Here is a 14,646-nt window from a genome sequence, read left to right as displayed (position 1 = left end):
ACAGGCTAATGATTTCAATAACTAGTATAGGAATAAGTAGAATAGGTGTTCCTTGGGGTAGGGAATAAACCAAGGATGCTTTTGTTTTATAGTGGAGGCGAGTATTTACTGTTGCTGCTCATAGAGGGATAGCCTTTCCTAAATGTATTGAGAGTGTGTGGTAGGTGTAAATGAGTGTGGTAGAAGGCCTAATAGATTTGTTGAGCTGATAAATAAATTATGTAACTATTAGCGTTCAAATTTGTCCTTTAATGATTGTGTATAGTTATTATTTGTTTAATATAAGTTGAATTAATCATGGTTGAATAGAAATTAGACAGTTATAAATTAGGTGATTAGGTGTGGGAAACAGAATGCTTGGGAATCTAATAATGAGAATAATGGTAATCTGTCGGAATAGTGAAAGAGGGGAATATTTTTGCATTTATTTTGTTTTTCAAGGGGTGAAATGTTCTTATGTTTTAATTGTTTTTACTTCTGGGTTTGAAGGATGGAAATGTTTTGAAATTTTTTGTTGAAATATAATAATACTATAATTATTGATATAATGGTAATAAATTATGTTGATGTATCTAGTTGTGGCATATCATTAAAGAGAGGTTTAAACTCTAAGTCTTTAACTTAAAAGGTTAATGCTATTTACCTTCTTAATGTCTTTACAGTATAAATGCAGGCCATTTTTGGAAATATTTTAGTGGAACTAATTGAAGAGCAATAGGTATAAAACTGGTTTGACCTACATTGTCCATAGTATAAGCCCAGTCATGTAGATATGCTGGCTGTTCAATTTAGATGTCTGGGGATGTCGTCTGTTTTTAGGCCTAAAGAGGGGACAGCCCATGAATGTAGTAAGTCTTTGGATGAAATGAATACTTAGTTTATTTCTGTAGGTAAAACTATTCAATTGTCAACTTTAGTAGTCACAATTTTCCTGGTCTTAGGTCTGATATAAGAATTGTATAGCAATTGAAGTATAAACCTTCATAATTTGTATATTTATAGCTTCAATATATAGTCAGGGAAGGGTTGTTGATTGTATTTATTATGTAAAGAATTTGTAGGGATGGTAGGGCAATTAGGATTAAGATAATGTCTGATAGGATAATTCAGACTGGTTTTACTTCTTGTATATTTATTGTGCTTGTGTGAATTAATTTAGTTGTTAATATTAGGGAAATGATATAAAGGGCTAAAGAGCTAATTAGGAAAACAATGATTAAGTGTATGATCATGAGAGTGTAAAAGTTCTTCTATGATAGGTCATGTTGCATCTTGAAAACTCAACTGGAATAGACATGCCACAGAGATATAAAGGGTTTGAACCTATAATTCGACTTTGACAGTTATGTAATTTTTACTAATTTCTCATTTGAGAAAGACATAGTGGTTATAATATTGACTTGAAACCAGTTGGAGGATTCTTTTCTTATTTTAAGTTTATGTAAGTAGGTTATTAGTTTCTTCAAATGTATGATATGGGGGGGGCGGGGATTCCGTGAAGTCATGCAAGATTAAGTAGTTAATTCTATTGATGCTTCTCATTTAGATGCAAATGCTTCTCAAATTATGAAAATTATTCAGTTATTGCTGTTAATGAGATAAATGGACCTACGCATGATATGGTGTTTCTTGTATATATACATCTGGGTAATCAGAGTAACATCTTGGTACTCCTGAAAAGCCAAGAAAGTGTTACGGAAAGTTATGTTAACACCTACAAATATAATAGTGAAGTTGATTTTCGCTCAGGTTGACTTGAGTGTATAACCTGAGAATAATGGGAATCAGTGAACAAATCCTCCTATAATGGTCAAATACTACTCATATCAATAAGACATAACAAAACTGTGCTACTACATAGGATGTATTGTGGAGAACAACCTCCCAGGATGAATTAGCTGAACAATCCCTGTTAGACCTCCTATTGTAAGTAAGAAAATAAAACCTAAGGCTCATAATATGGTAGGTGGTCATATAATATTACTTCCATGGAGGGTTGCAAATTCAATTCTGCTGGACTCCTTCCGGCTCTCTCCCTGAAACAGAGGGATAGTAGATTAAAGCCAGCTGTTAACTAAAAATTTGTGGGGAAAGCCTGCCAATCTAGAAAGGATTTAGCTTAATAAAAGTGTCTAATTAGCATTTAATTGATGCAGAGTCAAGTCTTGCAATCCCTATTTTTTAGGAATTAAATTATATTTACTTAGGATTTTGAAGGCTCTTGGTCTATACTAACTCAATTCCTAGTCCAGCACAGATGATATTGGTGTTAAAGGGAGAAATAATGTTGAAACTATGATTAGCAGTGATAAAAAGGTTGTTTTATGTTTTCTAATTGTCATTTTTGTTTTATATTGTTTATTGATGGAAATACAGTTAGTGGAGTAAATTAATTGTATATAGGAATATAGATTAAGTAGTTCTATGATAGCTGTTAATGTTGACAAAATAATGTTATTATTTTTTGTTATTTCTTGAATAATTGTTCATTTGGGTAAGGATCCTGAAAGTGGTAGGAGGCCTCCTAATGCTAATATAATAATAAGAATGAATATGGTAATCAAGGTATTTTATTTCATATTATGAGAGCAATGGTATTGTGGTAGATAAGTTATATATAAGTAATATAAATATAGTATGTGTTATTATAATGTAACCTAATAAATTTAGGATTGTTATAGTTGGTTGTTATAGTTGTATAGTTGTAACTATACAACTATAGTTGTATAGTTACAAATTATAATAGTTGTTATTCATCCTATGTGAGCAATTGATGAATAAGTTATAATTTTTCATAATTGAGTTTGATTAACTCCTCCTCATCCTCCTAGTATGATTGATAAAATAGCTATGGTTAATAATATAATTAGATTAATGGATGATGAAAATTGATATCAATGCAAGTGTTTATCATGTTAATAAAATTATACCTGATATTAATGGGATAGCTTGTGTAACTGTGGGTACTCAAATGTGGAAGGGGGAAAGTCCAAGTTTTATAGTGAGGGCCATTGTTATAAAGGTAGATGCTACTGGATTAAAATTTTTTGTAATTATTCACTGGCCAGGACATATTAGATTAATAATAATGGCTATTATAAGAAGTATTGACGCAGTGGCTTTTGTTAAAACAATAATTAGTAGATGATTCCATGTCTTGTGGATTAAATTTTTTAATTAAGACTGGAATAATGGCTTGTATATTTATTTCAAAGCTCATTCAGTGTGAGCTTATTATTATAATTATAATTATGGTTTCTGAGATGATGGTCAGTAATATGATGATGAAGATAAGGGGATTTATTAGTACAATAAGGATATAAATCAACAATTTTGGGGTATGAGCCTGATAGCCTAGTTAGCTGACCTTACTATAGAATATGATGTAATATGGTAGCTCAGTAATGACTTTTTCCCACGACTTCCATACTTTACAGTATTGGGTGTCTTGGCAGGGGTCCCCAGCCTGGCCCTGCCATGGGCCCTACTGATTGGTCATTCAAATGTATTAAAGCCAAGGACAGTATTTGAGTCCACCCAGCCAAGGTGGTTTTACTTGTTAATAATATAATCTGCTGTTTTAATACTCCATTTTTTCTTTCTACTAGTATTGCTATTTGTGGATTAAAGGGGAGATGGAACCTTCACTCAATGTCATGTTCTGTTGCCCGGTCTTGCACATCATGGCTTTTGAAATGTGACCTCCGGTCACTATCTTTTCCTCAAGCGTAACTATACATGGTACCCAGCTTCTCTAATCCCCTAATGGTAGCAGCCTGGTTTACATGACAGCAGGGGAAAGCTTGGGTTAGGCCAGATGCAGTATCTATACAAACCAAGGCATATTTAGAACTCTCACTCAGAGGGAGGGGGACAATAGAATCAATTTGGCAATCCCTCACTGGTTGGGAACTCTGGTGGATGGCTTCAGGTTCCTTCAGCAGTTGCTTTGGGTGCTGTTTAGAACACACAGGCCATGCTTTTACTGTACTAACCAAGTACTTTAGGGGCCATCTGGCATCCTTAGCAATATGCCATTTTTTGAGGCACTGTGGTGGCCATTCTTTCTAGGCACCCAACCTGCTGTACCTACTGAAGGGTCAGTAGCTCGTGCTGACACCTGCGGTAGGACATCAGCTTCCTGATTGGAAGTGTCAGTGCCTCATGAGCTGGGACATGGAAAACAGGGAGGGCTGCTTCAGGATCTTGCAGATGTCCCCAGATGTCTTTCCACATATCCTGACCCCCCATGGGCTTATTTTATGATTATCCATCCCTCAGTTTCTCATTGTCCAAGCCATAGGATTAATCTCTTTAGAACAGCCCAGCAGTCAGTACAAAGAGTTAATGACCAAGGCTCATGAGTAATCACCAGCCAAACTGCTCTAAGCTCAGCCCACTGGTTGCTTTAGTGGCTGCTGTGTAGAGGTCCTACCTTGAGGAGCACTGTGTACATTGCTAGGAGCTGTTGCTCTATGGGGGTATATTGGGCTTCTGCCCTCTTCCAGAGCTGGGACCAAAATCCTAGGCATACTCTCCCCTTCTGCTGTCTCTGCCACAGTGCCTGACCCATACCTTCCAGAGTATCTAGACACATCTAACTTAAACACATCTAGCCCTGCTTAGGAGATGTCCAGAACTTTAATCTGCCTCACTAGTATTTTTGCTTTCTCAAAGGTGGCTTGCTGCTCTGATCCCCAGTCCCATATATGCCCTTTCTTTACCCTTTCATATAAGGGATGGAGGCAGCTTGCCAGGGCAGGGATGGGGGGGTGGGGGTTTGCAGTCCTCCCAAACTGCAAAATCCCTACAAAGGTTTGAATCCTTTTCACATTCTTAAGGTTTGGATGACCTTGTACTTTATCAATCACAGCTTTGGGGACAACATGCATCTTACCTGACCAGATGACTCCCCAAACCAGACGGTGGAACCTGGGCCTTGAATTTTTTGTAGGTTTTTGCCCACCTTCTCCCTTGCAGATGTTCATCCTAGCAGCAGAGGCAAATTTTCATCTGTTAACATTATATCACAATATAATATGCCCATTTTATCTATGTGGGAAAGGAGAATGGGGCAGGTCTCCAGCTACTGTCTCATGACAGTGGTGGGGCTATACAGATAGCCTTGGGGAAGCATTTGAAAGTGTATTATTGTCCTTCCCACATGAAGGCAAATTGATTTTAGTTATCAGAAACTTGTCAGTCTTTTCCATGAATTTCCTGAGATGAAGCACTTTTGCAGAAACACTTTGCCAAAGCAAGAACAGTAAAACAGTAATTGTCTTCAAATGACAAAAGACTTAAAATGGCCATGATTAAAGATGTGACAAGAGTTCATTATAATGCAATGGACAGCAGAATGGTTATTTTTGTGATGGATTTTAAAATTATGACTGATACCATTATACCAGGACATAGGAGATTTTAAACATTTCATTGAAATATATCCTAAAAAATGTTTAGCATCACTTTTTATTTGATAATACTTCCCGTGAAATTTAACATGTACGAAAAGTTACATATTTGTAAAAATCTTAGCTCTTTTAATAGAGAAGACCTGGTTTTCTTAAGTAATCAAAACCTGATAAAGACAAAACACAGTGTTTTGTAGGCAGATTACATTAAAGGTAAAGAAGAGACTTTGCTTACAATTTTTTATGAAGAACAGGTCAATAATCTAAGAAAACTTTGTTCTTTTAAGAGAAAAGAAAACCAAATTTTAATTTTACCCCAGTGTACTTTTGATATTAAAATTCTCCCCTTTGTTTTCTGTTTAAATTACATAAATTCATTCCAATTTTAGCTTGACTACACATAAAATTCCTTTCTCAGTGTTCCTTTTCCACAAACCTTCTGCAACTTTCTATATCCATTCAGCTTTTATTCCCAGACTCTAGATGTGAGTCTGGCATCCACTCACATGGCTTGTGACTGATACTCGTGATCTTGTGGAGCCTGGAGACTGGATTTGGGGCAAGGGAAATCCTATGGCAGTCTGTATTTTATAAAGCCCCCCCCCACGCTTTTATCAGTCTCTGTGGGCAATATTTTGGTTATCTCCTGGGTAACCAGGATACACTTCAAAGACATGATAAGATTTGCAACTTCAGGGGACAGAGAAAGAATGCAAGTTTTCTCCTAAGAGTTATGGGGCAATAACTATTTAAAATTTTCCTTTGTATTAGGGGTCAGAAGTCGTGGAGCATTTCAATCAACACAACATCCTCTTCTTCATTCTCATCACTTTCCCGGGATTGTTAGCTCTTGGCGTCCTAATCAGGCTCTGTCACAAGTGCCTGGATCTTAATCTGAGGCATTTTGGACCCTCCTACCTTTGCAGAACTGCGCACTGAAGCCTCTAACTTATGATCCTGGTCTGCCATCTGCTCTGCCAGCCCTGAAGCTCGCAGAGTAGTGGACACAACCACTTCATTCTCTAATCTCAGCTCTTCCTCTAACTTTCAAACTTGAGCTTCAGCCTCCAGCCAAAGTGGCCACAATAGAGGCCAGCTCACTGTAGCTACCATGCACTTCCCTTGTCTGCGACAGTGAGCTCTGTGCGGTTCCTCCAACAAATGCATGAGACTGGCTGGCATTTTGGGGGCATCCTCGTACTCATGTGGTGATCCATAAGCATCTGACATACGGGTCACCCCTTCCCACATAGAGGTTGATGGTCAACTTGAGATTTCCTCCCATGGGTGTCTCATTCCCAAGGCCCATTTCTTCAGTCTCCTGGCTGACTCACTGATTGCTAGTTGACAAGCTCCTCATCAGCTTCCCTGGTCTCATCTGAAATTGGCCCCTGTACTTGGAGGGTGGGGAAAGACTGAAGAGTCAGGCCACTCCAGGTTGGTAGGTGACAGTTTTAATAAGCAAAGGAACTTACATATGAAACTTGTCTTGTGGGGCAACAAGATGAATAGATCCCTGCACCTGCCTGCCAAATCTTAAAAGTTTATAAAGAAGCCCAGACTGGGTTCAGTCATGTATACTGTGTAGGTGTTCTCATCATTATCTCAAGGCAATGCTGTCTTTGGAGAAGCCTCTAGTGATGAAAAAGGCAAGTAGAAACCTCCATTCCAAGGACAGGAGAGGGGATGTGGAGCCTCCAAGTGCTCAGGTCCAGCTCACTGGTCAACCAATGGTCACATCTTCTGATGACCTTCTCCAACAGTAATGGAATTCATATTGTTAGGGCTAAAGTGAGGGCTAGGATTGGTGCAATAATAAATCTGGGTATCGATGACATACTAATCATAGTGGTTTTTAATGAACAGTTTGACAGCATTAACGACAGGTTGTTACAGGACCTGAGGGTTGATGATGTTTGGTTTTATGGAGTTGCAGATAACCTAAAACTTTTCATTCAATTAGTGTACGAAATGCTATGGCAAATAGGATAAGGGATAATTAATAAAAGAAGGTTAATAATAAACATGCTGTTAGGGAGGAGAATTGAACTCTGGCCATAGAGGTTTGAGTTTTATATGTCTGTTACATATGATAATTGACATTATGAATCTTTGATTATAGCATTTAATCATCATACATATAACATATTATCTCATTTTATATCATTGTTTGTTGATTGCTGGTTGACAAGAAACTTAATGGATTTGCATAGATTTCTAGGAAATTCCTCAGTATCTAAACTCTAGTGACATGCTATCTGTCCAGGAGATAAACATGTGCCTATCACATGGGCCATGGCCATGATCACTCTTACCGTCCAAACTTAGGAAGCAAATAAATATGTATAATAAGGCATGCAAGTTATTTATTTATTTATTTAAATTTTATGATGTTATGTTAATCACCATACAATACATCATTAGTTTTTGATGTAGTGATCCACGATCCATTGTTTTCATATAACACCCAGTGCTGCATGCAGTACGTGCCCTCCTTAATACCCATCACCAAGCTAGCCCATCCCCCCACCCCCCTCCCCTCTAGAACCCTGTTTGTTTCTCAGAGTCCATAGTCTCTCATGGTTCATCTCCCCCTCCGATTTCCCTCCCTTCATTTTTTCCTTCCTTCTCCTAATGTCCTCCATGTTATTCCTTATGTTCCACAAATAAGTGAAACCATATGATAATTGACTTTCTCTGCTTGACTTATTTCACTTAGCATAATCTCCTCCAGTCCCATCCATGTGGATGCAAATGGTGGGTATTCATCCTTTCTGATGGCTGAGGAATATTCCATTGTATATATGGACCACATCTTCTTTATCCATTCATCTGTTGAAGGGTATCTTGGCTCTTTCCACAGTTTAAGCCATGCAAGTTTTAATATCGGGTCAGAATACGGGAACAATTGGCTTTTTCAACCCTATGTGTCTACTACATATTGTTAGGCCTTCAGTCAATTTAGAATGAAGACCAGAGACAGTGTTCAATTCACTTTTCAAAGCTATATTCCTCCCCAAACTCCATATAAACTGGCCATCTCTAGCCTGAGTTTCTTTCTCTTCTCCCTTTGATGTCTTTCATAAATGAAGCAAGAAACATCTGACTCACAACCTCATTCTGCCTTTTTTCCCAGTAATTTCCCTGAAAGGACTTACAGCCTTTTTAGTTTCCAAAGAATGGCAGATGAAGGTTTTATCAAATGTGATACTATGGAAGACACAGGCTGATGAAGTTCCAGTCCTCTTTCAAAGATGACTTTCTTTCAGACAAGTATATGGATAGGAGCTAGCAATATTTCCAAATATGAACATGTGTTCAACAAAATTCAAATGACCTGATGAGCATTCTGTGTTTTGTTTAATTTGGGGGCAGGAAGCAGTAGTAGTTTATTTTTAGTCCTCTGTGGAATACTTCAAATGATCCTTCCCTGTTTATTCCCCAACATTTTACTGTTTGTTAAAGATTAGATTTTTGTTTCTATCAGCCAATTTCTGTTAGTCATATGTTTTATTACTATATATAAAATCCCAGTGGCCCCGGACTTTCTGTCCACAGCTCTACCCTTGGAGACATCCTTTCTTCATTTTGTATGGTCCCTGTCCCTTTCAGTCCAGGCTGGAAGCATTTCTGCTAGTATAACATTATCAAAATTCTTGTCAGTCTCTAGAGTATTAACAGGGTACAAGCTTTCAGACAAGATGGTCCATTACAGATATTTCCTGGATAACAGCATCTCTATTTCTGGCTTAGGCTGAGATGATTTCATTTGGATCCATGAGTCACTTGCTTAACCTTTTTACCAAATGATTGTCTAGCCTCACCCTTGACTCTGTTTGTGAGTACACTATCTGGACAGGCTGAGAGGTTTCAAATCATCTAGTGCTGGTTCCTTCTTGCCCAACAGTTCATTCTTCAATTTATCTCTCCGTGGTTGCACTTTACTATAAGCAGCAAGAAGAAATCAGGCTAATTTTCCTTCTTTTTTTTTTTTCCTCCATCGTTTTGTTGGTAATGTCCTCAGTGAAATATCCAAGTTCATCACCATGGTGATTCATTTTGTGTCAACTTGGCTAGGTTATTGTACCTAGGTGTTTGGTCAAATTACCAGTCTAGGTGTTTCTGTGAAAATGCTTTTTTTTAATTTTTTATTGTTATGTTAATCATCATACATTACATCATTAGTTTTTAATATAGTGTTCCATGGTTCATTGTTTGTGCATAATACCCAGTGCTCCATGCAGAACATGCCCTCTTTAATACCCATCACCAGGCTAACCCATCCCCCTGCCCCCCTCCCCTCTAGAACCCTCAGTTTGTTTTTCAGAGTCCATCTTCTCTCATGGTTCGTCTCCCCCTCCGATTTCCGCCCCCTAATTCTTTCCCTCCTGCTATCTTCTTCTTTTTTTTTACTTAACATATATTGCATTATTTGTTTCAGAGGTACAGATCTGTGATTCAACAGTCCTGCACAATTCACAGCGCTCATCATAGCGCATACCCTCCCCAATGTCTATCACCCAGCCACCCAATCCTTCCCACCTCCCACCACTCCAGCAACTCTCAGTTTGTTCCCTGAGATTAAGAATTCCTCATATCAGTGAGGTCATATGATACATATCTTTCTCTGATTGACTTATTTCATTCAGCATAACACCCTCCAGTTCCATCCACGTGGCTGCAAATGGCAAGATCTCATTCCTTTTGATGGCTGCATAATATTCCATTGTGTATATATACCACTTTTTCTTTATCCATTCATCTGTCGATGGACATCTTGGCTCTTTCCACAGTTTGGCTATTGTGGACATTGCTGCTATAAACATTGGGGTGAACGTACCCCTTTGGATCCCTACATTTGTATCTTTCTGGTAAAAACCCAGTAGTGCAATGGCTAGATTGTATGGTAGCTCTATTTACAACTTTTTGAGGAACCTCCATACTGTTTTCCAGACTGGTTGCACCAGTTTGCATTCCTACCAACAGTGTAGGAGTGTTCCCCTTTACCCACATCCCCGCCAGCATCTGTCATTTCCTGACTTGTTAATTTTAGCCATTCTGACTGGTGTGAGGTGGTATCTCATTGAGGTTTTGATTTGGATTTCCCTGATGACGAGCGACGTTGAGCACTTTTTCATGTGTCTGTTGGCCATTTGGATGTCTTCTTTGGAAAAATATCTGCTCATGTCTTTTGCCCATTTCTTGATTGGATTATTTGTTCGCTGGGTGTTGAGTTTGATAAGTTCTTTATAGATTTTGGATACTAGCCCTTTATCTGCTATGTCATTTGCAAATATTTTCTCCCATTCTGTCGGTTGTCTTTTGGTTTTGTGGACTGTTTCTTTTGCTGTGCAAAAGCTTTTTATCTTGATGAAATCCCAATAGTTCATTTGTGCCCTTGCTTCCCTTGCCTTTGGCGATGTTTCTAGGAAGAAGTTGCTGAGGCTGAGGTCAAAGAGGTTGCTGCCTGTGTTCTCCTTTAGGATGTTGATGGACTCCTGTCTCACATCTAGGTCTTTCAACCATTTGGAGTCTATTTTTGTGTGTGGTGTAAGGAAATGGTCCAGTTTCATTCTTCGGCATGTGGCTGTCCAATTTTCCCAACACCATTTGTTGAAGAGACTGTCTTTTTTCCATTGGACATTCTTTCCTGCTTTGTCAAAGATTAGTTGACCACAGAGTTCAGGGTCCATTTCTGGGTTCTCTATTCTGTTCCATTGATCGATGTGTCTGTTTTTGTGCCAGTACCATACTGTCTTGATGATGACAGCTTTGTAATAGAGCTGGAAGTCCGGAATTGTGATGCCACCAGCTTTGCTTTTCTTTTTCAATATTCCTCTGGCTATTCGGGGTCTCTTCTGGTTCCATACAAATTTTAGGATTATTTGTTCCATTTCTTTGAAAAAAGTGGATGGTATTTTGATGGGGATTGCATTGAATGTGTAGATTGCTCTAGGTAGCATTGACACCTTCACAATGTTTGTTCTTCCAATCCATGAGCATGGAACGTTTTTCCATTTCTTTGTGTCTTCCTCAATTTCTTTCATGAGTATTTTATAGTTTTCTGAGTACAGATCCTTTGCCTCTTTGGTTAGATTTGTTCCTAGGTATCTTATGGTTTTGGGTGCAATTGTAAATGGGATCAACTCCTTGATTTGTCTCTCTTCTGTCTTGTTGTTGATGTATAGGAATGCCACTGATTTCTGTGCATTGATTTTATATCCTGCCACTTTACTGAATTCCTGTATGAGTTCTAGCAGCTTTGGGGTGGAGTCTTTTGGGTTTGCCACATAAAGTATCATATCATCTGCAAAGAGTGAGAGTTTGACTTCCTCCTTGCCGATTTGAATGCCTTTGATTTCTTTTTGTTGTCTGATTGCTGTGGCTAGGACTTCTAATACTATGTTGAATAGCAGTGGTGAGAGTGGACATCCCTGCCACATTCCTGACCATCGGGGGAAAGCTCTCAGTTTTTCCCCATTGAGAATGATATTCGCTGTAGGTTTTTCATAGATGGCTTTTATGATATTGAGGTAGGTACCCTCTATCCCTATACTCTGCAGAGTTTTGATCAAGAAAGGATGCTGTACTTTGTCAAATGCTTTTTCTGCATCTATTGAGAGGATCATATGATTCTCGTTCTTTCTTTTGTTAATATATTGTATCACGTTGATTGATTTGCGGATGTTGAACCAACCTTGCAGCCCAGGGATCAATCCCACTTGGTCATGGTGAAGAATCCTTTTAATGTACTGTTGGATCCTATTGGCTAGTATTTTGGTGAGAATTTTTGCATCCATGTTCATCAAGGATATTGGTGCGTAATTCTCCTTTTTGATGGGGTCTTTGTCTGGTTTGGGGATCAAGGTAATGGTGGCCTCATAAAACCAGTTTGGAAGTTTTCCTTCCATTTGTATTTTTTGGAACAGTTTCAGGAGAATAGGTATTAATTCTTCTTTAAATGTTTGGTAGAATTCCCCTGGGAAGCCATCTGGCCCTGGGCTTTTGTTTGTTGGGAGATTTTTGATGACTGCTTCAATTTCCTTAGGGGTTATAGGTCTGTTCAGGTTTTCTATTTCTTCCTGGTTCAATTTTGGTACTTGATACATCTCTAGGAATGCACCCATTTCTTCCAGGTTATCTAATTTGCTGGCATAGAGTTGCTCATAATATGTTCTTATAACTGTTTGTATTTCTTTGGTGTTAGTTGTGATCTCTCTTCTTTCATTCATGATTTTGTTGATTTGGGTCATTTCTCTTTTCTTTGTGATAAGTCTGTCCAGGGGTTATCAATCTTGTTAATTCTTTCAAAGAACCAGCTCCTAGTTTCGTTGATCTGTTCTACTGTTCTTTTGGTTTCTAGTTCATTAATTTCTGCTCTGATCTTTATTATTTCTCTTCTCCTGCTGGGTTTAGCCTTTAGTTGCTGTTTTTTCTCTAGCCCCTTTAGGTGTAGAGTTAGGTTGTGTATTTGAGACCTTTCTTGTTTCTTGAGAAAGGCTTGTATTGCTGTATACTTTCCTCTCAGGACTGCCTTTGCTGCATCCCAGAGATTTTGAATAGTTGTGTTTTCATTTTCATTGGTTTCCATGAATTTTTAAAATTCTTCTTTAATTTCCTGGTTGACCCATTCATTCTTTAGTAGGTTGCTCTTTAGCCTCCACGTATTTGAGTTCTTTCCGACTTTCCTCTTGTGATTGAGTTCTAGTTTCAAAGCATTGTGGTCTGAAAATATGCAGGGAATAATCCCAATCTTTTGGTACTGGTTGAGACCTGATTTGTGACCTAGGATGTGATCTCTTCTGGAGAATGTTCCAGGGGCACTAGAGAAGAATGTGTATTCCGTTGCTTTGGGATGGAATGTTCTGAATATGTCTGCGAAGTCCATTTGGTCCAGTGTGTCATTTAAAGTCTTTATTTCCTTGTTGATCTTTTGCTTAGATGATCTGTCCATTTCAGTCAGGGGGGTGTTAAAGTCCCCCACTATTATTGTATTGTTGTCAATGTGTTTCTTTGCTTTTGTTATTAATTGCCTTATATAATTGGCTCCTCCCATGTTAGGGGCATAGATATTTACAAATGTTAGATCTTGTTGTTGGGTAGACCCTTTAAGTAGGATATAGTGTCCTTCTTCATTTCTTATTACAGTCTTTGTTTTAAAATCTAATTTGTCTGATATAAGGATTGCCACCTCAGCTTTCTTTTGGTGTCCATTGGCATGGTAAGTGGTTTTCCACCCCTTTACTTTCAATGTGGGGGTGTCTTTGGGTCTTAAATGAATCTCTTGGAGACAGCATATCTATGGGTCTTGTTTTTTAATCCAATCTGATAGACTGTATCTTTTGATTGGGGCATTTAGCCCATTTACATTCAGGGTAACTATTGAAAGATATGAATTTAGTGCCATTGTATTGCCTGTAAAGTGACTGTTACTGTATATTGTCTGTATTCCTTTCTGGTCCATGCTGCTTTTAGGCTCTCTCTTTGCTTAGAGGACCCCTTTCAATATTTCTGGTAGGGCTGGTTTCGTGTTTGCAAATTCCTTTAGTTTTTGTTTGTCCTGGAAGTTTTTTATCTCTCCTTCTATTTTCAGTGACAGCCTAGTTGGATATGCTATTCTTGGCTGCATATTTTTCTCGTTTAGTGTTCTGAAGATACCATGCCCGTCCTTTCTGGCCTGCCAGGTCTCTGTGGATAGGTCTGTTGCCAATCTAATGTTTCTGCCATGGTAGTTACATATCTCTTCTCCCGAGCTGCTTTCAGGATTTTCTCTTTGTCTCTGAGATTCGTAAGTTTTACTATTAGATGTCGAGGTGTTGACGTATTTTTATTGATTTTGAGAGGGGTTCTCTGTGCCTCCTGGATTTTGATGCCTGTTTCCTTCCCCACATTAGGGAAGTTCTCTGCTATAATTTGCTCCAATATACCTTCTGCCCCTCTCTCTCTTTCTTCTTCTTCTTCTGGGATCCCAATTATTCTAATGTTGTTAGATCTTATGATATCACTTATCTCTCGAATTCTGCCCTCATGATCCAGTAGTTGTTTATCTCTCTTTTTCTCAGCTTCTTTATTTTCCATCATTTGGTCTTCTATATCGCCGATTCTCTCTTCTGCCTCATTTTTCCTAGCAGTTAGTGCCCCTATTTTTAATTGTACCTCATTAATAGTCTTTTTGATTTCGACTTGGTTAGATTTTAGTTCTTTTATTTCTCTAGAAAGGGTTTCTCTAATA

At 38.3% G+C, this 14,646-nt stretch overlaps 1 pseudogene; it reads right to left on the bottom strand.

Moving 5' to 3' along the window:
* Positions 1-1,437: 1,437 nt before the first annotated feature.
* LOC118356010 lies at positions 1,438-6,644 on the bottom strand (annotated as a pseudogene).
* Between the last annotated feature and the right edge of the window lie 8,002 nt (positions 6,645-14,646).

Source organism: Zalophus californianus, chromosome 10, assembly GCF_009762305.2.
Source record: "Zalophus californianus isolate mZalCal1 chromosome 10, mZalCal1.pri.v2, whole genome shotgun sequence".
Lineage (NCBI taxonomy): Eukaryota > Metazoa > Chordata > Mammalia > Carnivora > Otariidae > Zalophus > Zalophus californianus.
Note: the sequence above shows the minus strand (reverse complement) of the source record. Positions and strands in the feature narration are given on the sequence as shown.